The sequence below is a fragment of the Halictus rubicundus genome, chromosome 3 (genome assembly GCF_050948215.1).
Source record: "Halictus rubicundus isolate RS-2024b chromosome 3, iyHalRubi1_principal, whole genome shotgun sequence".
Taxonomy (NCBI): Eukaryota; Metazoa; Arthropoda; class Insecta; order Hymenoptera; family Halictidae; genus Halictus; species Halictus rubicundus.
In genome coordinates this window covers 22794080-22820179 of record NC_135151.1, presented here as the reverse complement: position 1 = coordinate 22820179, position 26100 = coordinate 22794080, and the positions used below count along the sequence as shown (strand labels likewise).

Sequence of the window (26100 nt, the reverse complement as noted above, 5' to 3'; positions counted from 1 at the left end):
ATTTATTGTACTCGCTGTTGCTTTAATGCACTCGCTAAATGGAAACACTGTTCGTATTTGTTAAAGCATAAATTTATTTAATCGCGCACAAAGGCACGTTCAGTCGGAGAAGGAGTGTTTGTTCCAAGAAGAATTGCAGCGAAAATGGTATTGTGACAATGTTTTAAAAAGTTAATAGACCGTAGCTGCGCCCGCATCTATACAGCTTCGTTATATTTAAGACATGGCAGCAGAGAAATTTCCAAGAAATTTAAGAAAAGTAAATAAGAAATTTAATATTACGTGTACACATATGTATTTCTATGAACACACTGACACTTTCGATATATAAGAACTAAAATTAAAAATACAATTTTTATAAAATTTGAATATTTAGAAAAATGACAAGCATTGACGACAGTCACAAGATGTTTCACGAGGATTAAAGGGCCGAAGGGTGCTTCTGGTCTCATTCAGTGCCTGCACGATTAACAGCAAAGCAAAGGGAACACTCTCAACAAATTATTGCAAGTTCCTGACAAATCCGTAAAAAACATCTCTCCCGGTAAACTGAGAAGAATCCGGACTAACAAACTTCCGGTTATTGGAAATTTGAAGCTGGAAACTTCAAGAGAAACTACGAAAGACTTCTCGGTCTTCGCGAAGGGATGAAATGACTATGGCGCGCTGGCATACGGCGTCGTAAAGCTACATTTTGTATCGGAAAGGATGCATCGGCAAATCGCAAGTAGGAATAGTGTACTGTCCGTGCAGTTTACACGCAGACGCGGGCCTTGTTTATCAAACAACCTGTCAAAGCTTTGCCCACCCAATTTTCCGCGAGCAGCTAGGCCAACAGTGTACCGCCACCCGGATAGTCACCTTGCTACCCTCGTCGAACAGGATGCGCGCGTGTGCGTGCGCGTGCACGACGACGAACACGCAGACGAGAAACACCGAGGGCAAACCCGGGGGAGAAGAAGAAGAAGCGTCTACCTTTCCATTCACGAAGCTACCTGTTCCCCGAATTTAGAAGCTCGTTATGACGCCCGGCTTCAACCCCTCCGGTAATTAATGTGCGAGCAAATTCGCGGAAGAGTGGAACGCTGCAGCAAGAGGTCGTTCATCTTTGCCAACCAGCAGGAAGAACTCGAAGAGCCATCTCGATAATGGCTCCGCGATTTTCCGCGAAAATTTCTCGAAATTTCGAGACACTGGATCTTTCTATCAAAGCTGTCCTAAAATTTACAAGGAAATTATTTCGGAAACGAACGACAGAAACTGTGATCTCTCCATAATGTGATTAACATATTGAGTATTACGACTATACTGCGGATCTTTATGCAAAAATATTTCCATTGATTGCGAGACAGAGGGGCGAAATATGAAATTTCGTTATTCTTTTAATTATTTTGTTCAGCTGAAAACAACACGCTGGTGGCTTTAAATCTTTCTAACATGTCCACTGCTTTAAATTGTGCTTACCCATTTTTGTCATAAATGCATAAAATCCGCAGTCTAATTGTAACTATAATACATTGACTTGCTCGTCCATTTGTTAGAACTGTTCAATTGAGAAAGCAGGATTACAATGATCGAATATGCGTCGGTTGATCATAGCTTCGATCATAACGTCAGGTTAATCGAAGAGCTCGGGGCAACGCTCGTTTCCGACGTGACCCGTAAAACAACAAATTTTTTCGGCAGTTCGGTGCAACAAACGGTCACGTCTAAATCGAGGTGACCGTTCGTTGCCCTGAGCTCTTCGATTATTCTTGTTGGAATATCCTCGTTTCGGTTTTCCGTCACGACCATATTTAAATGCCTTCAATTAGAGCTCCGTTTCGGTCGACTCGTAGTTAATATTGTAAGCTAGAAATTGTGCTGATTCCTTCAGAACCATGAATTATAAGAGAATTTTCAATTAATCGTATTCGAGACGCTATTTTGAAAAAACCTGTCCGCATTTTTCTTTCCTGAAAATCGAACACGTGTCAGAATCCAAAGTTAATTTCGGAGCTATCCGAGGTCCGAGCAGAGAGTTTGAAAATTTATTTGCAGAATATCGGACAGTGGACTGTAGGGATGGTTCGCGACATATTCGTCCGGGCCAGATTAATCGACAATCTTTTTTACTCGCTTAATTACGACAAAACAAACTTTCCACCATTAATTATATCCCCGTCGGGGTATTTCTTTTTTCCCCCCGAGCAAGATTAATTAATTGCCGGCCGAAGGTCTATTATGCTCGCCTAACACGGGCATCCTCCGGGGCTCTCTCTGCCGAAATGCAGCAGCATCACGAAAAACTCGGAGACACACCGTCCGCAGCAAAACATCCTTCCGACGAATGACGATACTCTCTCTCTCTCCCTCTCTCTCTCTCTCTCTCTCTCTCTCTCTCCCTCTCGCTCTCTCTCCTCACCAGATATGGATTAAGACTTCCTCCATCAGTCTGCCGAACAGTGACAAAAAGCCAGCGAAATGATGGATGAGCCCCGGGCCCGCGGACCTCGCGAGACTTACGAGCCGGAACGAAAAAGCTGTCTTCTCCTCGCGTATGCGTACCACCGTTCAGGAAACTTCCCCTGCAAGAACCGACGCGAAAAAACCCGGAACAAATCAGTTAATGGACGTGTATGAAATTAACGATTAGCGAATCAGCTCGCTCCGGAATTGAGACATCAACGAGGCTTCGCCGGGAAGTCGAGCGATGAAAAATAAGGCACGCTGTTTTGCGTAAAATATGAACGAAAACGAAGAAATCACCTTGGAAACGCTAAGCACCTGTGCGTACAATTAACCCTCCATCGATCACCTGACTGATTTTTTACCCCCATTCGCATTACAGAGATCATTTTCCGTGGGGATTGATTCTGTGAATTTCTTTAGCCCAACGTGTGCTGCAATAATAATTCAATCTTGTCAATTTTGTAAGGAGATACGTGTTAGGGTAAGGGACCCAATTACTGTGGGGGTACCAACTACTGTTATTGATTATACTTCGTTTTAAAGCATAATGAATATTAAAAATGAGATATATAATTTTCTTCATTAAAATTAATTAATATGCATGATATATATCTCTTTTTTAATATTCATTATGCCTTAAACATGTGGTGCAATAAAAATTCAATCTATGCAATTCTAAATCAATTCTAAATTATGCCTTAAAAATAAGCGTTATTAATATAGGCACAGTAATTGGTACCCCCACAGTAATAGGGTCTCTTACCCGAGTTAGTTCGAGTGATGACATTGTGACACTTGCTTGGTTCGCAGAGATCTCATGAACGAAATGAAATTTTCACAAAAACTGATGCTTTTATTATTGATTTTAATTTAATCTATTCATGGAAGAACCTTTTTGTCCCGACCAACAGAGCAGTTTCATAAATATCGAAAGAAAAAATTAATTTCACGCATGATTCTGCTCAATACCTTGTTCAGCCTGCGGCTCTTTGTATGTTTCCTAGACAATTACTAGACTCCGAAGATCTTTACGTAAATTCTCATTTTCATGCTAATGAAACGACCGTCTTAGGAGCTCACGGACCAAGGAAGACATTCCATTCGCTGATTAGAAAATTCTTCGCATAAAAGTGCCGTTTACCTCGGTCAATACACAATGGTTTTCCGGGTTTCGTTCATCCTCGCGCACCGTAAATGCATAAATATTCTCAATCAAGTTCTGAAAAGAATTCCGACCGTAAAACAGAAATAAAAGCAAAAGGTTGCTCGTATCCTTGTCCGTGTACATCATTTCCTGCATTCCGTGAACGCAGGAACGCCGTAAACGCGCAAAAATGCGTCCACTCGCGAAGACATCGACTTCGCTTCGCGAAATCAATGGTGTTCCTACTTCTTCGTCACATGGGTTCAATAAAAGCGAGTACAATGGCGTTCCACGAGGATACAAGCAACAATGAATTTCAACCGTCGGCGAAATAAAACGGTAGCGGCCGCGCGAATCGACGCGGAACCGGGTATACAGCTCTTTGTTTCGCTTTTGATGATTAAGAGTCTTAAGGAGGTCCGGGAGTCCGTTTTGCGCCTTTGGGAAAGAAGTTGGGGAAGAATTGAACCTGAAATTTCCGGCGTGAATGAGAGTTGAAAAGTGGCGTTCTGAACGAGCAGGACAGAATCCGAAACCACTCGCAAAGAGTAGAAATCACGGGGCAAAAGCCGCGGCACGGCGCGGAGGCGGCAGAGGCGTTCCACCCTACAATTTTCGGTCTCTTTATCTCGTGTTTCGCGGCGCTCGCGCGTTCGTTTCTCTCCAACTGCACCACCACCACCACCACCACCGAGCAGTAGCAGCAGCTTTCGGTGGCGCGTTTCGTCCGCTGAAATTCTTGGTATTGTTCGCCCCTTTTGGCACCGGTGCTTCCCGTCCCTTCTTCTCCTGGGCTTGTCCTTGGCTGTGAGCGGTCCTCGATTATTTCTCCTCTCTGTTCTTCTTGGTCCGCGGGCGCGCGCGATGAACGGCTCCAGGGTTGGAGGCTTTGAATTCTCGCTCGACAGCGCCGGGAGGGGGACCGTACACGCGGAAAACGCGGGCGAAAGTCCCGGCCGAGGGATAAAAGGGAGAAAGATGGGAAACAAGAGGAGGGGGGGGGGCGGTATCTCTCCTTCGCGCGCGAAAGCTTGCTTCAAAGAGTGCTCCATTATCCGCGCCAGGAAATCCGAGAGAAGTTCGAGCATCCGCCGAGATAATCGAATTCTTACTTCTCGGCCGCCCTTTATCTACCCACGGGGGCCGCCCTTTCCTACACCCACGCGATCCTTTCCTACGCCCCGCCCGCATGCGTACATATTTAGCCGCGATCGTAATGCTTCCTCCTCGCGGACAACACCCCAATCTGCCGGCCAACACTGTCGAACTTTTAGAATTGTGTATCGTTCGTCCACGAGAAGAAGGCGCAGAGTAAATACTTCATAGTTTGTTTTGTGGTCCTTGCTTGATTACTATTTTCGGATGAAGTCCAGTACCAAGACCTTCCATCAGATTCAAATCTATTAATTTTTGTTTCGTCAGACCATATAACTCTTTTCTAATCTTCTGGTGTCCACTCTTTGTATGTGTGAGCAAATTTATTTCGTAGTTTAATATTTTTGTCGGAAAGAGTAGGTTTGTTCACACTTTTCTCGTCAGTGTATCTTTGCCTCTCACAATCAAAAAATCGTACCAAAAATTCCTACCGAGGCAATACATGACGTCACGCGTTCCGAGAACTGTCCCACCAACGTGCCAATAGAGGAGATGACCAGTGACGTCACGATACGTACTGTAGGATCGTGATAGGATCCCCAATCTCCGCGCGAAGATCAACGTCGCGGTGTTAGACTACACTATAGCTTCGTGACGTCACTCAGGCTCTGACTATAGCATGTCCCCCACCATTTTTCCCTCGATTCCCTCGGTCCTGTAACAGTGCTTGTGCTCTTAAAAATCACATAACTTTGTCAATATTGGACTATACTACTTGCATTTTTTTGAGATCAGAACAATTGGTTCGCTACATAACGTGAAGAAAATGTTTGATTAAAATTGCAATTGGTCGAAATTACAAAGAAAGTACTAAAAGTTGTATTTTGCAACTTTTTTATGCGGGCTCATATTAAAAATTTAAAAAGTACGTTTTCTACGTCTGCATCAATTATACATATTCTGAATATTCAACCTAAATTGGTCAACGTTGCAATGAGCTACAAACTTTTAACGATGAAAGCTTAAGGGTGAAAGTCGCAGAATTTTGGCCTTCTCAGGGAATTTCGCCCTTATGTGATCATTTTGAAACATCTGTAGCTGATTGCAACGTTGGCCGATTTTTGATGAAGTTCACAGAATATGTATAATTCATACGGATCTACAAATCGTACTTTCTACATTTTCAATGTAAGTTTACATAAAAAAGTTGGAAAATACAACTTTTAATATTTTCTCTGCAATCTCACCCAATTACAATTTTTATAAAAATTTTTTTTCTCTTTATGTAGCAACCAATTGTGCTAACTTCTTAAAAAAAAATCCAAGTCGTATGGTCCAATACTAACAAAGATATACGATTTTTAAAAGCGTCCGAATATTAGTCATTGTATCTATGCCCCGCTATCTGATATCCCTGCTTCGTGTTACAAGCACTTTGCAACAGCCTTGACGAAGGAAACGAACGAACCTAACGAACCTAATCTCACCTCCAGAACCGATAATCTCTATTGCCCTACCGTTAAGAGTAGAGTCTCTGAGATCTCCCTCTATTAAAATAATGCGCCTTCTTCTCGCGAACGAAGAACTGTAGCCGCGATCATAATACTTCCTGTTCGCGGCCGAACCCTAACTCGCCGCCCAACACTGTTGCAGTTACTGGGCCGCGTACATGCCCGGTAGATCCTCCCATGCCATGTAAGCTCGGCCCTGTCGACGTGGGACGTCCAACGAAACCATCCTGCGCCGCTCTTAATGCACGCTCATTATTTTAGGCATTAATTCCCGTGAAAGAAAGACGGGCCGATTTCGTTTCCTGTTGCTCGGAAGTGTACCGCGTCCGTAAGAATGCGCCTGCGCGCCCCCAGATTTCATTGGAACCTTTATTACAGTTTGCGTGTCAAGGGCCGCCATAATGCTGAAACTTCCGCTGTCTTATGACGCGGAATTACGAGCTATTGCAGCGGTTTCTTCTGCAATTCCGTTTCTCTGTCGCCTTCTGGGAAACTGATGCTGTTTTTTTTATTAATAATTAAGTTTTTAGGGCCGTTGATGACTCATGAGCACGACTTAAAAATACCATAAGGTCACACTGTAAGGTCTTAAAATCCCGAAATCTATCGCACTATAGCTCCACTGGAAAAATTGCAGTCGATACTGAGATGCTTTGTTCCCAAGTCTAGCTTTCCGTTCACGCGCCTTGAAAATGTCGAAATAAACATAATGCTGAAACTTCCGCTGTCTTATGACGCGGAATTACGAGTTGTACAAAAATAGAGCTATATAAAAATACTATAAGGTCACACTGTAAGGTCTTAAAATCCCGAAATCGATCGCACTCCATTGCAAAAATTGCAATCGATACTAATTGTAAGATGCTTTGTTCCCAAGTCTAGCTTTCCGTTCACGCGCCTCGAAAATGTCGAAATAAACGCCGGGCGCGAAAAAGTTCATTAGAAAGCCGGATTTCCATACTCATTGTCCGACCGCAAAACAATGGGGACTTAATGAACGCGGCGACGCGGCGGGAAAGAACAACACCGGAATTTATAATAAAGTTCCCGGGACTTCGGGATCGACTCATCGATAGTTTTCGCGTATATCTGATTAAGAACTGTGATTAAAGCTCGCTGTTCGAACTCTGCGAAGGCGAAGGAGAGAGAGAGAGAAAAAAAGAATAAGTTACTGGTAAAAGCGTGGACTTTTAATAAAGTTCGACGGCGACACGGTTCGCTTTCGGTGCCGAAACCGGTGTCGGAATAGTAATTAGCGCGCGAAACAGCGTCGTGATTACCGATTCCGTGCTCGGTTCGCGACATTATGGAATTAAGGAGTCTATTTACGACCCGTTTGTCACTCTAATCTTTTTTTCTCTGCTCCAAGGATCGTCTTCGTGACGTACCGTCGCTCGTGACATGTGACTATTTATTTAAAAATCGCGCGGACCGTGCTGTCACTCCAAAAAGCAAAGTGGAACAGCAAGATAAAATATGATATGTCGACGGAGATGTCTGTTTTAGGTTCGCGTTGAAACTGCGGATTCAATCCTTTTATAGGATACACGGGCACACCGGCCACGTGAAACGAAATTAAACCTTTAATGAAAATTTAACGAGCTTCTCGTTTTACTCGGAAACATCCTCAGAGTCTTGATAACGGAAATTGACTTCGACTTAATTTCCGTTTCAATAAAGCTGTCCAGAAAAATCGGGATTTGCCAAGCGACCGGCGCGCTCGCGTGGCTGTCTCGCGTTCTACCGAAAAACTGGGTCTTTGTTATTATTTAAGGCAACAATATACTATTTATAATGATAATATCATGACAATCTGTGGCGTGGAATAAGAAAAAGACTGGTCAAGCCGAAGACACTTTTATCTGATAAAATTATTGTTCACCATAATATGAAACAAATAAAACCAGTGTACCATGTCGTTCGTGCTATCAACTTCTCTGTCGATTCTACAATACAATTTCCTCTCCCTGTAAAGTTTATTCTCGAGCAAAGAGCAACTCAATTTTTCGATCAATGTAAAGATTTAAAGGACTTTTTATTTCTGCAATTTCGTTTCTACAGTGGAAATTAAACGATCAAGTAAACTGCTGAAGAGACCAACGAAAAATTATTTTTAACGATAAAGTGATGCGATTTTTCTGGTTTCTCAAAAAGTTTGGGACTTCTTTGGCCAATGCAAATCGAATGAACGCCGTGAAATAATTCTCGCCGGAGCAGCAGGATTTTTTATTCGAAGATTCTTTGATTTATCCGAGGAACTTTTTTCCCGCGGAAATATTTCAGGGGTCGCAGCCACATCGCAGGGGAGCGTGCGTATTTTCAGAAGATAATAAATCCTCGATGCGGAGGTATAAAAACGGCGGAGGAGGACCGTTTCCATTTCATTCCTGGTGGAATGTCAGACGCAAAAAAATTCGGAATCCGGTGTTTTTTTTTGTTTTCGTTGATCGCTGTAAGCGACGAGGGTGAAACGAATCAATGGACCCGGCGGATCGTTACGCGTGAGGTAATTGTGGATCTAAGGAACGACCGGGCACTCGGTTTTTTGCGGGCGACCGGCTAATGTGAGATTAATGTCCCGCGGTATTAAAAATGTATCACGCGTAGGTCGCGCCCCCGGGCTAAGAGCTTTAGAATTACAATTAAGTGCGCAATTTATTCGAACCATTATTTCGACATAAATTTCCGCGGTGTCCCGCCCGTCCCATGCCCGTAGAGAGGCGTATCTGAGCTAGACAACGAGAAAGAAATTAATGTGCCCGCGGCAACGCGCGAAATCCACCGAAAAATTCGATAACTCGAAGCATCGGATAATCCTAATCGAATCGAGACCGGCACGCCAATTTGCCGAACGCCTCGGTGATTAAACGATCGCAAACCACGGGGAGATCACAGACTGCTAATTGTGGCTGACTGTCTTTAATTTAATCCGGAACACCATGCATAAATCATGCGTCTCATAACCCATTCATGGGATTCCATGTAAATTCGTGTCTTAATCTGAGAAAAGTGAATTAGATACACGCGCTACAGCTTTATGCAAAAGTACTGTGGGCCGTTTGAGGAGTTTCAAACCTTTCTGCGTTTGTTAATATCAAAATATTTGGTTCGCTATAAAAATTTGACACGAAGCTTTAAATTAAATGGAAACTTCTGGAAAAATTTAGAAGTCCTCATCTAATACGAAAAGCGTTCTTAGGAGTGAAATGCTATAAAGTTCAGATCTTACCGTAGAACATTTTTACTTCGTCTATTTGTCACAATGAATCCGTTATGTCACCGTATATCCTTCGTAGGAAGCCAAGGACGTCCGTAAGGCTGCGGTACTTACCTAAAACAGATAAAAAATATTCGATTACGATCACGCGCTAGGTGGAATAAAATAATGAGCACACGTAGTTGAAATGCAGCGGTCCGAATGAAAATTTTTCCGGCGTCGAGAGGCTCCAAGATTTAAATTCGACGTAACAATATACGCAACTGAGGGCCGTTCGTCGCCCGAGGAAGAGTTTTCGTTTCCCGGGCCGGAGAAAATTAAGCGAGTTAGGGTACACGCCTCGTTTGCACGCGAATTCCCCCGACTGCTTCCTCCCGGCTTCCTTTTTTATTCCTTCGTTTCAGTTCCAGACACCAACGCCCTGGACAAATACGAATTCATTGCCGCATTAGCAGGGAACGTTTGCTCGAAGAGAGGAAAACTCTCTTCCCTCCCGACTTTCTTCTGCCGATTCCGCGTCGGAGGAGCTCGAAGATACCGATAGGGGATGAGCAGCTCACCCCCACCCCTGATATCTTAAGGATTTGATGGGATTCCGGTTGATTTTTATTATTCCCTCCTCGGAACCCCCGAAATTTCCATTCGCCACGGGCCAACTTTTCGGGAACGATTGCGACGTGAAATTCAAGTTAATTTTCGAATTCTGTTTTCACGGGCGTCCAGCCTTTGTACCTCGTTTGAAATGTTTGATAAAATACATTGAAATATATTCTCGTACGAATTTTTCTATTTGTTTGCAGGCGAGCCCACGCTTTTAATAAATTCACGATTGCAAATCACGCGACTTTTGACTTTAAACAACTAGTCGTATAATATTTGCGTCCAGTCCGTCCGGTAATTTTCACCGACACACACGGTTGGTCCCGTGCGTTTAATGTTTTTCAATCGCCTCGCGTCGTGGCCAGGATTTATGCGGTTAAACGTTTCCATTTTTCCGAAACTTTTTTTTTATTTTTCACCGGCCTGTTTAAAGCGGATCCTCGCGATCCAAGCAGTCGCCCCGCCAATTTCCACGGAATTTTCGCAATTATTGCGCAATGATCTACATCCGAGCAGGCCCGGATATTTTCTCATATCAGATCAAACGACCGAGACACGCCGGACCGGCGACCGGCCGATTTGAAATTCAATCGATTCATTTTTACAGGGCCAGCCCGACGTAAAGTCCAGCCAGCTTTGATTCGGCTCCATAAAAGAAAAATCAACTACGGCCCTGTGAAAGGGTTAGCACAAAGATCGGGAACGCCCGATGAAATATTCAACAATCTTTGAAAGAGAATTTCCTACTAAATGGAACTGTTTTTACGCCGGACTGGTGTATATTTCATAATGCACGAGCGAGAATACGGCTTATCAAGCATCGTTCGGAATCGTATTATCCGTTCGACAATCTGTGAAGTACTTACAGAGGACTACAAAAAAATCTCAAGTCCAGAGAGATTGTAAAACGTTCAGAAAAATTGTGAAGCTTACAACGAAATTGCTAGGACCTACGAAAAACTTGTGGACTCGTTGCAGAAACTATACAATCAATAACGCAATATAGGGTTTTCACAAAAATAAAGGGCCTTTGGAAAAATTGTAGACACTATAAAAAAATTATAGAACTTGTGAAAAAGTTGTAAAACTGCCAAAATTGAAAAGTCTTCGAAAAGATCACAGACCCTCCAAAAGATATTGTTGAGCCTTTGAAATAATTGCAGGGCCTATGCAAATATTGCAGGGCATACGAAAAAATTGTAAGGACCATGAGAGGGTAGTAGAATCTATAGAAAAAATTATAGGGTTTAGGAGGAAGTTGTAGAATCTGTAGAAAAAATTGTAGAGACTAGGAAAAAATAGTGGAACCTATAGAAAAAATTGTAGGGACTAGGAGGAGGTAGTATAATCTATAGAAAAAATTGTAGTGACTATGAGAAGGTAGTAGAATCTATATAAAAAATTGTAGTGACTATGAGAAGGTAGTAGAATCTACAGAAAGAATTATAGTGACTAAGAGAAGGTAGTAGAATCTACAGAAAAAATTGTAGGGACTATGAGAAGGTAGAAGAATCTATAGAAAAAATTGTAGGGACTATGAGAGGGTAGTAGAATCTATAGAAAAAATTGTAGGGACTAGTAGAAGGTAGTAGAATCCATAAAAAAATTGTAGGAACTACGAGAAGGTAGTATGATCTATAGAAAAAATTGTGAGGACCATGAGAAAGTGGTGGAACCCATCGAATAATTTGTGTGCAGAAAGGAAACATTTTGGTAGCGATAAAAAATTTGATTGGGATGCAGTACTCGGCCGATAATAATTTCAGAGGAGCAGAGAGGCATTGAGTGTTGCAGTGTCGCGTGTATAATGTTATTTATGCGTATTGGATCGGCAGACCGAGCAAATATCACTTTTTCCGAGGGAAATTCAATTTAGCGTTTCTTGCGTGCACGGTCGTTTTAATGGAGTCGCGATCGATTCGATGCACCGCGTTTCTCAAATTACGTTCGGCCGCGGGCTACGTGAAATTACATACTCCGCCCGGAAACCCGTGTGTTCGAGCATTATGCTCGGCCGCTGTTGGGCAAGAACTGTCGCTCGAACCGCACGGCCCCGGTTTTCGCGGCCGATGCAACGCGGAATTATTCTTTCGACCACACCGTCTTTTGTATTTACGAGGTAACACACCGTGGAAACGTCTGCCGCCGCGGCTGACACGATTTACAGTCGCAGGGTTCACCGAAAGGTGTCCCCGTATATTCCCTACCGAGAGAAAAAGAGAGACACACAGAGAGAGGGAGGGAAAGGGAGAGGAGAGAGAACGAAAGAGGGCGAGAGACAGAGGGACGGCCACGTGAACCGTACAACAGAATCGAAATAACTTTCTCCGACAGGAGTCGCGAGATACTGCGATAAAATGTAATAAAGTTTATACCGGGAACTGCAATTCCGACGGAAGTAATACGGCTAAAAGCGGCGCCGCCGTTGCACCATATCGCTGTAAACTCTTCACAAGGGAACCCTGGAGATGGAAGAGGATCTTAACCATCAGCAACAACGTGTACACACCGCCGCCCTGCTGTATAAACGCCAAGGAGATCGTGCGTTGGTAATATACCGCGAAATGGGACAAGAAAGTCGAGAATGATTGCGTCGCTCCACACAGACGTTCAGAAAAAACGCAGGAATTCGCCGGCTGTCTCTGCGTGCAAAATCATGCTCATCGTACCGCTCGAATCTAAAAACTAAGGACATCTTTCACCTCGATTCGAAATATGCTTGAAACCGTTTTTCGTCCTTTGCAAAATAAAAATTAAAAAGGCATGTTAAACACCATTTTTCGAAGGCGATACACTTGGTCCAGCAATTTCCGATTTTTCCATTCCATTGCAAAAGCAAATTTTGTCAAAAACCGCGAAATTAAACGGAAAATCTGTTCATAGCCTACTTCGAACAATTTTATCGATACAATTTACGTAAGTTGTTCTGACATAGTCATGTGCAAGTGCATCCACTATCTATGAGCATAATTGCAGTTCATTTTGCAAATTTGCGAAGCGTCTTTGCGACAGAAAAATATATTTCTTGAGCCACCGAGGTCCACAGATTCGATAGAACCGCCCACACTGTGTTCAGCTGTCCTTCTCCAGGATTTTTTGAAAGAACCACTATGGAAACCCTCGTGGGTCCTTCGAGTACTATTCTAGAACCCCTTACGGGTCCTTGGAGAATCTAGTAGCCCTCCTATGAGTCGGAATTTCTCGAGCAGCCGTGTAGAGCCATTCCGTAGGCCCTCTCGTGTCCTTGAAGGGTCAGTCCAGGGACTTCCGGATCTCCTAAAGGGTTAGCTAAGGAATGCTTGCTGTGACATTTCTCAAAGAACCGTTGCATCTCCCGATTCCAACGCACGTAGACCACCTAACTTCACAAACCTCTGCCAGCTCGATGCGTCATTCCAAATAAATATTTCCAGCTGGAGCCAACTTTTATATCACAATTGAACGAAACTTGTTAAATTATTGTACCAGACAATCGGTAATGAATAACCCCTCAACAAGTACAATTTTAAACTCTTCAATTTTACATTCTGTGAACGAAACTCATGAATTTCGAAGGTCAGTAGATTTATCCAACCATTGTCAGACACAGCGAACTTATTACTGGAATCTCTAACTCTCTGTTATTATTACTGCAACAAGCATCTTGTATAAACCATGTGCAATCTATATAATGCTGTTCGCAACTTGTAAACCCCGATTAGCCGATGATATTGCTCAGAGCAGTTGTCCAACGGTAGAACACGACGCCGCTTTCATCCAAGATGAAATATGAGCATAATTTAATTTTTTCGAGGAAAGTTATTATCGCTATCCGATCCGATATCGAGTCAGCTCGGCCGGAGTGTCTCGCTTTGAGGACGCATGGCTGCTTACTGGAGTCCAATTTCCGGCGAGTAGGAGACGCAAGGTGCATCTTATCGCGCGGTTCAAATGCCATGCTTTCGGGCGCGTGCTGGCCCCGCTATTTGGCGAGCTGGTTCTCTGCGACGACGGTCAAAGTGGACCACTCTTATCTCGGGAGGGAATCGTGTCATTTAGAGTACATCGATCCCAGAAGTACCTTCTGACGGTTCTCTGGAAGACGGCCTTGGTCCGAGACGGTGGGGGCCGAGCTTTGTGACTAACATCCTTCTGATACCGAGGAGAGGAATGACCTGACATTCCGTTTCCGCCGTCTTGCTTATGGGGCCGGCCTTCCGGCGTCCTCGATACCCGTCCCCCCAACGATACAGAGAATACCTTCCCCCGTTTCGTTTCTTTGTCGACATTCGATCGAATATTGTCAAAGAAATTGCACGCGGAACATATTGAGTCTTTTTACGCATACACGTTAAAAATGAATAACTTCATAGATAACAGGGGAAAACCGGCTTCTCCCCTCAGTCGAACGACTCCTCGTTCTTGATCAATAATGATGCCCCGAGAAACCTTCGGCGGCGCGCTATCAGAACGCCTCTTTGATGTCTCGCTCCCGGAGAAAGCGAAAAACGCCTCCCTCGCGTTTTTGGTTATCTCGGTACCGGGGTTTCTTTTTCCATCGGGACGCGATCGATTGTTTGTCAAATCGAGCTCCACGGTATCGGAAGCCCGGTTGCGGAAGCGACGCGGTCTCGTTTCGAGACGGGAAAGATACACAGTGACTTCATAGCCGTGCATAATTGAAGTGTCCCCCCGATGATAGAGGACGGGAAATATACAAGGGGAAGAGACCGCCGATAATCAACGGCCCCCGTTGCACGGCGTTTCAATGCGCCTGGAAATCGTAAAAGTGTTAAAAAGGGCTTCAAGGGCGGACTTCCCTAAGTACAGGGGACAGGCATTCAGTATGGCTACCTGGCCTCGACGGGGATTCGACGCGCGCAATTAAAGAATATCCCGTGTTCAGACCGCCCCGGGTATTTCGTTCTAAAAAATCGCGTGCTCTCGACGCCGCGTCGCGTCGGTGCACGGAGATGCCCACCGCTCCACCTCTACCGAATATAACGAGCAAAATAATCGTCGAAATTGAAACAGCGGGTAAACAAATAAATACCAAACAATTTCTGCCCCCGGAACCCCGGCGGATATGAAATTCCACGGGAAAACAATCGATTTAATTGCTCGGAGCATGGTGCGTTCTCTCCCACGAATTCAAGAAAAATAATTCCTCCCCGACGATACGCGGCTTTCGAGGTCGTCGCCGATGTTATGGTTCCACTATTGTTAGCTGCAGACAACTGGCTGGTGCGGGCTACCAGTCTGGGATTAACAACGATTTTTTTTTAGGCGTTTGACAATTTTTTAAATGTTTTCTATACCCGAGTTCCTCGGAAAATAAGACTAAACACTTCTCGTGAGACTGTGTTCAATTCTAACTTCTTTTTGTAACTTCTAACATTTTTCCCGGTGACTCTGCAATATATTTTCATGGATTCTACAATGTTCTCCATAGGTCCTACAATTTTTTCTAACCCCCTATAATTTTTTTCTAACCCCCTTGCAATTTTTTCCCACGTCCTAAACTGTTTTTGATAAGCCCCACAATTTTTTCTAACCCCCTATAATTTCTCATTGAGTCCTAGAATTTTTTCGTAGGTGTTAAAATTCTTCTCAAAGGTCTTGCAATTTTTTCTAATGTCCAAAACTTTTCCATAGGTTCTACAATTTTTTCCACCATTCTACAATTTTTCATTAAGTCCTAGAATTTTTTCGTAGATGTTAAAATTCTTCTCAAACGTCTTGCAATTTTTTCTAATGTCCAAAACTGTTTTCCATAGGTTCTACAATTATTTCTACCATTCTACAATTTTTCATTGTATCCTAGAATTTTTTCGTAGGTGTTAAAATTCTTCTCAAAGGTCTTGCAATTTTTTCTAATGTCCTAAACTGTTTTTCATAGGTTCTACAATTTTTTCTACCATTCTACAATTTTTCATTGTATGATAGAATCTTTTTGTAGGTGTTAAAATTCTTCTGAAAGACATTGCAATTTTTTCTCATGTCCTAAACAGTTTTCCATAGGCCCTAGAATTTTTTTCGTAGGATCTAAATCAGTTTTCTAGGTCCTACGATTTTGTGAAGGGTCTGAACCCTTTTTCTAGGTGCTACAATATTTTCTAAAATGTTTTTCCTGGGTCCTATAATTTTTTTCGCAGATCCTGGAATGTTCTTATTGATCTTACAATTTTTCCATGGCTCTTAAATGTCTTTTTAAAGAGTTTACAATTTTTTCACAACTTCCACGATTTTCGTTTGGGTTCTAAAATTTTGTCCTGCATCTTACAATTGAGATAGAGGGCTCTGACAGCACTATGGCAGCAAAGAAATGCATTTTCCGCGATCTCCCACGTTTTCGGCACTGCCGGTCGAAATTATCCACAATAACGAATCCCATGCGTAATTATCATGTAACATCGTTGGCCTATTGTGCATCCGGCAACTTGAAAGATTAATTCGCTTAGCCTGCCGGCGCATTCCATTGTTTTGGATTAGCCCACCGTTCTCCGCCGACCTGGCCGCCACCGTCCCATTCCCCGGCCTCCTGCCAAGCGAACTCCTTCGCCATGAATTTATTCATACACGCCGGTGGTCGTCGTGGACCTTATTCCACGAGGGGCACCACCGAACTTTGCACACGCCGCGTCGCGTCGCTTCGCTTCGCTTCGGCGCAAAATGTACGATTCCACCATGAAATATCGCGGGCCTGCACCCGGCATCTAAGTGTTAACGATGTTGGTAAACTATTAGCCCGCGGAAAATATTCAACGAGACCCAACGCAGCCGTATTTTCCACAAACACCTTATCGACACGGACAGAAATTAAATAAACATTTCTCTTAGTCGATTGCACCCTCTCTATTCAAATAAAAAGGTAGAATCGACTGGTGTTTCCCAAAGAAATGATTTTAGTCTACAGTATGTCATAATAATGACCATTAACACTGCCCATCTGGAAACCTCAGAAATTCCATAAAATCAAAGTATTATTTGACGAAATAAAAATTGAAAAAAATTAAATGTACGATAGTGAGTATCCTCAAACTTTATATAACATACAATAAATATATTAACCCTTTGCCTTATAATATCGAGTCATACTCGTGATGAAGATTCTGAACAGAGTCTAATAAATATGTATGTCATTAATTTCCTTTAATCCGAAATAAAATTCTATTTTGTCGTCTTTACTGTACAGCTATCGAAGAACATATAGACATACAGTAGACATAAATTTTCTACTTTTTTTAGGAAACTACGAATTACAAAAATGTTCTAATCACTGAAACCGTAAAACAAATCGTGGTGCAAGGGGTTAACGTAAAAATTCATTTTAAAACCTGGACAAATAATTCCGTCACCCACATATGACATGGCAGTCAACGTGTTAAACATAGCATAATAAAAAAAGGAATAATAATAAAAAAGTACCTTTTAAATTTTCACAATATCATTGAAGGACAGAAAAATTGTCGAAGCCAATACCGACGATGAACTCTGTTCGGCGCGTCATTTCTCAAAGTAAATAAAATTCCGGGGCCGCGAAATGCATCTGTTATCGACAGACACCCTCGGCCGTAGCGCAACGCGTCCGTAAAACCATAAGTCTGACAAGATGATCTCTCGAGAGTATCGGTATTTGCGGGGTCAACAGAGAGGGCCGCGGCTCTGCCTCCACCACGGAGTCTTATCCCACGGGAATGGCGGACAAAGATTCCAGTCAGTTTACTGTTATGCCGGGCCCCGCGGGGAAAACCCGAGAAGGAAAACTCGTACCTAGATTTTCCCTGCCGCCGTATACCTAATCTCGATGACGGCGGGCTCGCATTTCACCGGGCCGGGCCGGGTGCGGGCCGGTCCGGCCCGGCTCTTGGATATCATGCGCCCCGGGCGTGTACTTAAACATCCGCTGTCATTTCGTCGTAAAGTTTTCCGCCGCGCGGGAATCTCGTTAAAAAGTCGATATTTCACCGGGGTCCGCGCGCCCGGCAAATAAACGTGCGCAACACTTCATATTTCCCCCATGCGACTCCTCGAATTTCAGATTTCCACTGGAAAACAGCCGTGCCGGGCTGACCATGCAAACGAAGCCATTTTGGCTGCGCGGAAATTGTAGTCTGGCTTCGCTGCCGGTCTCTCTCTCTCTCTCTCTCTCTCTCTCTCTCTCTCCCTCTCCCTCTCTCTCTCTCTCGGACTTTCATGGTCAATTAAGCCCGGTGAAAAATGTTTCGTATCTAAATTACTGTGGCGGCGCCCGTATCGAAATGAAGAGCCAGATGATAATACTTGGAGAACAAAGTCGTTATAGGTGTTGCAAAAACTGCTCGGTTATTTAAATTCGTATGAATTCTGCATCCCTCCGATTCCGGACGGAGCGAAAAATGTTTCGAATTTGGAAACGCGAATATTCCACTTAAATTAACACTTTATCTACCGGCAATTTTTTAGTCTTCCACGATCAACAATTTCGCTCACAAATCGACAAATTTTGGAATTAATATGTGGTACCAAAAGAAAATGATTGGGCATTGTTACATACAGCTCGGTCACTGAAAAGACTATTTCCGGTAGATAAAGTATTAGGAGAAGACTGCATGAGTTTACAAGTGTGCATGATTGCACATCGCCTTTTGGTTCTTAGCTCTTCGAGTCTTGCAAACTCTAATTTGCGCGAATTTAACACTAGGTTTACGGAGCACTAGAAGTGACTATTTTTCATTACTTTATAAAAATAACGAGAACGTGGAACCCACATTTTTAGCAATATTTTAAAAATAATATATAACCAAAGAAATAAATTTGCTAAATAATTTCTCACGTATGCATGCTTAGAGTCTTAATAATTTTAAATTAAAAATATTAGAACCCGCCATTTTGACTTAAAAATGAATTTTCGCGCTAGTGTATACAGTGCAAAAAGATGAAACGAAAAGGCACCTCCTATTTAGTGTTGCACATCTCAACATTACAATTTTGATTTCACTGAATAAATTACTTTGATTCCACGAAATTTTTGAAGTTCGGTGGTCAAAATCTTCAGTATGCCATACATCCATTTTTAAGGGTACTTCACAGAAAAGTGTCCTGCATCAAATCTTTACGGTCGAAGTTTGTCTGTCGCTAGAAGATTGTTCGTACGATACAGCAGACATTTTTTAATGGTCCTTGCTTTGCTTCAGGGACTAGAAAACAGTTATGCACCGGAGAACAATATTCTAAGAACAGTGGCGAAAGTTGATCGGAGAATTTCGCGAACAGCTTCCCTGTAGAGTAGGTTACGTTAAAAGATTAACCGTGGCGGGGAAAGTGTACCGTCGTCTTTTCTTTTCTCTTTTTTATGGTAATCAATAACGTCTCGCAAAGCCGATAAGTGAGATTGAATAAAGATTGAGCGTGCATGGTACAAGCATCCTGCGCAGGGCTCCGCCTTCATTAAGCGAAGACGCATCGAATACAGGCGACTCATCCCCTAGACCGTATCCCCTTGATTAAGTCGGCGGCTTTTTATTCGCCTAGGAGACAACCAAAAAAAAAAAAAAAAGAAAAGAAAAAAGGCTAATCTACTTTTCCCGAGAAGCGGGGAGGGAAAAAACACAGGAGAGACAGGCACGTCGAATGCGGATCGATCGAATCACACGGCCAGTTTCCACGGGCGAACGTCTTCATAACGCTTGACGGGGATGACTGGCGAGGGAGGCCGAAACGGGGGTAAAAAACAGAGAGAGAGAGAGAGAGAGGGAGAGAGGGAGAGAAGTCTCGTAGCTAATAACGTGACTGTAGATACTTTGAGCCGCGAGGAGCTGGCGTGGCACAAAAGCTGTAATGAAATTTACATAATGGCACGAGAGAACCTGCTAGACGTCCATCCGTCACGGTCCGTCTTCATCGTTTACTCGATCTCCGTGCCCCTGTCTCGCTTCCACCAGCGCGAACCTGTGGCCCCGTTCATCGAGCTGCAATCTCAACCACCTCTCTCTCTCTCTCTCTCTCTCTCTCTCTCTCTCTCTCTCTCTCTCTCGTCCTCTCGGTCCGTCGCTCTGTTCCTGCATAACGCTGCTCCTGGTACACATAACTCGATATCCGTTCGATTCTATTCGGCGGGGATACGGCGTTCGAATCACGATCGAATACCTTATCCCGGGCGTCCATTTAAACGAATTTCCGACACGGAAGATCGAAAGCTCTTCCAGCTGGTAATTACAGTCGAACGGGATCAGGCCGGGGCGAGCGAAAAATCGCTCGTATTTCAGTCGCTTGTCGACGCGCGCGGCGCGGCGGTCTAAGTTTCGCAGCCGATTTACACGCCGTCGTTCCCGAACCTCCATGTACGCGATGACCCAAATTTGACGAGCCGTCGAGCCCCGGTCCCGGCCCCGGCCCCGGTAATTCGATTCACCTGAGGAATGAATGCGAATCGCGATGTACGAAGTTCACCTCGCCTCGCCTCGCCGCGCCGCGCCGGGGCGAACGAGCGGCGCGTTCGAGGGGGCTTAAATCGAATCGCAAATCGTCCGATGCAAATAAAAATGGAGATTCGTTCCTCCACTCTCTCCCCCCCCCCCCCTTCCCTCCATCACAGTGGTACACACCATCGTACCATTCTCATGCGCCCCGAGAATCCGGAGCCCGGCCCCTGTGCCAGCTCTTTCGCGAGCCGGAAAAAAAATGCGACCGTTCTTCCGTCGCGCCACGGCGCGGCGGCTGCCTGATGAGTTTTTTCCGGACGATCGAGCGAGAAAGACGATCGAATCTTACCGGCCCGGCCCGGCCCGGCCCGCGGTAACCGTGCTCGATCGTTTCCCAGTTAATTCTGAGTTCTCGATCGAGCACCGGACCGGGAGATTGATCGGAGCATTCTGCGAGGGCGCGCGCGGTATTTCGGGGATCGATCCTACCGGTTGTTCCGACGTGTCTTACTGTCGGACATTTTTATTTTTGATTCCATTTGTTCTGTTACGTTGACGAACAGACGCGTCGTGTAGCAGTTTTTGAAATTATAATATGCAGCGAGGCAGGCACCTTTAAAATGTGTAGGTGAAATTGAAGGAACGTACGAGAGCACTCTGAACATTTTGTGATGCCATCAGGAATTCCAATTGTTAATGCAAAGCTCTGGAGAACCCGTATTCTAATTGTAAGATGGACAAATTTGAAATGTTAGTGAGTTTATTTGTTTTGGTTTCCTTTGTTGGTTTACTTTATCCTAACTAGTCTAAATAGGAATGGTATTGTTGTTGTCATTAACCAAAGGGTTAATAAGTGCAAAGGCACTCGAGTGGTGACTCTGAAGCGCCACTAAAAATTGTTGTGACGTTATTTCAAAGAAATTACAAAAAATATTACACAATATTTGTCACATTACAAAATTTGTATTTAATAGATCACTAAAAATTTAAATATTATATGTGAAAATCGGATCAGTTTCGTATGAATAAAATGAAAATATTCTAAGACGGAAGAAACATTTAGTATCATTTTTAACACTAGGTTTACAGAGCACTAAAAATGACTATTTTACATTACTTTATAAAAATAACATGAATGTATCGATCAAAGTTTGTAGCTATTTCTTTAATAATATATACCCAAAGAAATCAATTTGTTAAATAATTACTCATGGATGCATTTTTACAATCTCAATGTTCGCAGTTTAAAAATATTAGAATCCGTCATTTTGACGGGTCCCGTAAAGCTGGTGTTAATTGAGCGGCTGGTACGTCTGATCATGGTCAGCCAATTCTACTGCCTACGAACGCTAGGAGGCCGTTGATCTGACGAACTTTCGAGCTCGATTTTCTCAAAAACGAAGTTACTCTTTTTTCTAGTTATTTCTATACGTAAAACCGCACCTAGGCAGTACCACTCATCCGGTCGCATCCTACATACACTACCGGCTTAAAAGTATCCGGACACTTGCGAAATATGTATTAGCATCGCCTACAAGTTATCTTAGTGCCTAAAATAGTGACTAAAATCGATTTTCATTAGTTTCTCCTGAAATATCTAACGTATTAACACTAAACCTACCACCGCCGGTCAAAATGACCGTTCAAAACCATGACCGTGGGAAATGATTAAATAAATATATTTAGGAGAGCATGTATTATAATACGAACCACACAAAATCCAAATAAATTCAATCTCGTCATTTTTATAAAACAACATGTATTAGATACTTTTATATGGAACTTACCAACACTACACTAAAACTAAATACGAGATTCCTCGACGTATCCACCGCGGAGCTTCCGGATACTTTTGAGCGGTAGTGTATAATCTATAAACGTATTTATCCAATCTCATCGTCGGTGAAGGTAAAATATTTGAAACCTATCACGTGTCCTACTTCTAAGAAAATATGTATTACATCATTGCAGTAATAAAGATGACTCGAAGCCACTCTTGGACGTTCACGTGTGTCACAAATATACTCGGAGGAAGCAGAGGCTCGTTGGGAAAATGGAAGAAAGCGACGGGAGCGCGCGAAGAAGGCACAAGGACCGCTCGATATGGGGGCTTTGAACTGCGGAAGGAGCATCGGGAGGGTTTATCGCCGGAAACGAGTGGAAGGAAGCGGATCGAGGTGGCGTCGAAGATAAAGAGACGGAGGAAAAAAACGAGCTACGAGAAGACAATCGAGGAGAGGGTATGGGGGTGCCGCGGTGCGGCGCGATTTAACCAATCGTCGAAAGCGTCGCGAGTGTTGGTTCTATAAAATTACAGTCTGCACACGGGAGAAGGATCCGTGGAGCAACGGCTGCAGCGGAGAGAGAGAGAGAGAGAGAGAGAGAGAGAGAGAGAGAGAGAATGCAGGAAGTGTCCTCCTTGTTCCTCGCTCGTTTCTCCGCGACGCGAGGCGACGCGACGCCTCCTCCGTTGAAAAGAGAAGAGCCCTACTCTCCCCGTATCGGCGAAGAGCGCGGGAGGGAGCTAATAAATTCATAATTCAATATTGACTCGGGGATTGTCCCCAGCCTTGCCGCCGCGTAATTCCTCGCGGGTTTGCCAAGCTTTTAAACAATTAGCTACGAAAACAATTACCACGTTGCCGAGCAGCAAGCGCGGAACAGACTTTCCCCGCCGGTTTTCCGCAACCACCCTTTCGCGACAACAGACCGGCGGTGCTGGGGGGTGGTGGTTGGGGGTGGGAGGCGTTTTCTTAGGGGCCACGACTTCGCCCCGGCTTCGGCCGACGACAACAACGCGACGCACTTTCAACCTAAGCCCAAGGTAAATATTTATCGCCTGACATTATGGGAAAGGCTCTTTCGGCAACCAGGTGAGCGACGAGAACCACCTCCCTCCCCACCCCTCGAGGGACGACCTTTCTACGCGTGCCATTTGCCGGCGGTCGATTAAGTTTATCCTGGAAATATTTTCACTGAAACGTCCTGCGCGAACAACTCGGAATTCGCAATTAACCCTCCGCACTTCGTCGACGTTGCCCTGGAGACGGTCTTAGGCTGATGCTCGTTGATATTTTCATGGGAGCGAAGCAGATCGGTGAAAGGAGGTTTTCATGAACATTTCCATATTTTCTCTTGTATAGAGATTTTTCTTTTTTTGGTTCTTGAAATCTGTGTTTCGGAAGTTGAGCTTGCCGATGGCAAGCAAAAATGATAGTCTGTGCTGTTGCTGGGTTTTTATGCAAAATAGAATTTTTCTACGTCAATTGCAACAAAGAAGAATCAAATAGGAAGTTCAGTTTCCATTTAATAATTTTAATCAAACACAAATAATGTGTTAACACATTCGCGACCGCTGACGTGAATTCACGTCCTGCAATTTTTGTTTCTGAACGCGGCAAGATTAGGCGCATTAATAAATAAATTAGTTAATCCTTGCTTTAGCGATCCAAGTTTGCGGCAACCAGCTTCAGAATTTCATTATTCTCGCCGGTACTCAGAATTGGAAACGGAAAAAAGTTGCCGGTCGCGAATGTGTCAATGCTCATTAATTTTGTTAGTCTTCCTATTAGTTTGAATTTCACCCAATTTTGTGATGAACGTATGAAAACCGAAGTTTAACACTAGCTTTACGGAGCACTAAAAATGACTATTTTACATTACTTTACATAAATAACATGATTGTATCTATCAAAATTTGTGGCCATCTTTTTAATAGTATATATCCAAAGAAACCAATTTGTTAAATAATTCCTCATGGATGTATCTTTAGAATCTCAATATTCGTAAATTAAAGATATTAGAATCCGTCATTTTGACGGGTCCCCTAAATCTAGTGTTGATTATTATGTCCTTTGCAAGACAGATGCTTTCAACGATTTCATGGCAGCTGGATCTTTTATATCTACAATTTTCTGGTACACTTGTAAAATGTCGGAAGGCAACAATAATTTTTTGGCGAGGAATGGACAAGTATACGTTTCCCGAAGAACCAATTGCAAAGTGAAGGACAAGCAAAGGCATTTCGACGAGTTTCGCCGCGCAGTAGTTGTATTACGCTATCCACAGCTAATTTCGCGGTACATCTGTCAATTCGGCTGATTAGCCGGTCGCTTGCGCGGAACGAAACAGTAATATTTCAGCGTTAGCAGTAGCAGCGGGAGCCCGTTCATTTTCGGCGCTTTCAGCAAATTAAAAATGTTGCGTGCGTCGCCGAAAATGCGAAAAACGTGTCGCGCAGGCTGGCCGGAGCCCGCGACACCAGTGTGTAAAACAAAATTGTCTTTTCGTCTTTATTTCCTTCTTTTTTTTTCGTCCGCGGGAAAATGCAAATGAAAATGCACATCCCCGGCGAAGTTTCGCGCAAGTAGCCGAGATCCTTTTTCTGGAACCGAATTTCGCGAGAGGATCCGCTTCGCCGGGAGCGTTTAAAAGTTTCCCCGCTCGAGCCCCGGAGCTTTAGCCATGGATTTGCCACGAGGAATACGTAATTACGCGTATGCTCGCGCAAATTAGTTTATTACGCCGGCCCTCGGCCCTCTCCCCTTCTCCCTCTCCCTCTCTCTGTCCCTCTTGCCCGGTAATTTTTACGGAGGAAGGAATGCGGGGCCGTGTTAATGAAATTTGCTGGCGAACAGTTTAAAAACGTCCGGGTTCCGGGGCGCGCACGCGTTCCGGATGGAGGGTCTGATTACCGTACACCAACGCCGACAAACCGGCGATAAATTATTCCCGCGGTTCTCGCGTTTGATTTAAAATTATTGCTCTAGTTTGTTCCGGGATTACGGGACGCAACGTATTACTCTTCCGTAACCCAGTCCGGTGTACGCGGCCTGCTAAGCCGACCGATTGTTTAACTACAATATACTGCGTCAATACACGGAAATCGCCGCTCCGTTTCATCCCTTACAGTTTACCCATTCACCCTTTTCAATCAACGCGTCTCGCGCCGCGCCGCGCGCGCGACCCTTTAGCTGTTTAAAATACAACGCTATTATCGGTATGCTCGCACACCTGCACCGTTTTTTCCCGCGGATTAAACCGTGTTGCGCAACAGCCGCTCGTTTTGCGGGGAATAAAACGCATCGGGAAACACGCGCGCCGTCGTTCCCAGCTTTATCCACCACCTGCTAAGGCTCTGGAGACTCTGCGATACGCGAGTTCGTTTGCTCGCGAAATTAACGAATTTCTACACTGGACGTTCACTTTCGATAAGCTATAAGAACTCTACGAAGTCTATCATAGATCAAGAGATAGCTGTTTGAAGTAGGCCCGAATAAAATTGATACTTCTATTTAAACAATTGGGTGAAGTTCAAATAACTCAAGTTTCTTGAGGAATGTTCTCGCCACAAGGAATTTAACCAACGCGATTCGTGTCTTTTATTGAAGAAAATGCTGCAGTGGAATCTCGGTTCAACCGACCAGATCGGTTGCAAGGCTGCAATTGAAATTTAATTATGTGGATACACTATTGCAGAGGTATAACAATTCCTATGAACGAAAAGCATGTATTTCATCGATCCATGCGGACTAAAAGCATGTATCGTACTGATGCGAATGCTTTTAACTAAAATAATTCGATTTGATTGAAGCCAAGCATGACAATAGTAATGCCCAACAAAATATATTTCCAACGAATAGCAAAATTCGTCGAACGACACAGCTTCACTGAAAATCGAGGAGCAGCTGAACATTTTTA

The 26100-nt window shown here is 43.8% G+C and overlaps 1 long non-coding RNA gene across 1 annotated transcript in view; it reads right to left on the bottom strand.

Annotated features, from left to right (window-relative positions):
* Nucleotides 1–9414: 9414 nt before the first annotated feature.
* LOC143352983 (uncharacterized) overlaps nucleotides 9415–26100 on the bottom strand; it is a 323795-nt gene continuing 307109 nt past the window's right edge. Inside the window, exon 3 of the long non-coding RNA XR_013082033.1 lies at nucleotides 9415–9532. This is a non-coding gene — a long non-coding RNA (uncharacterized LOC143352983). The remainder of the gene's footprint in view (nucleotides 9533–26100) is intronic.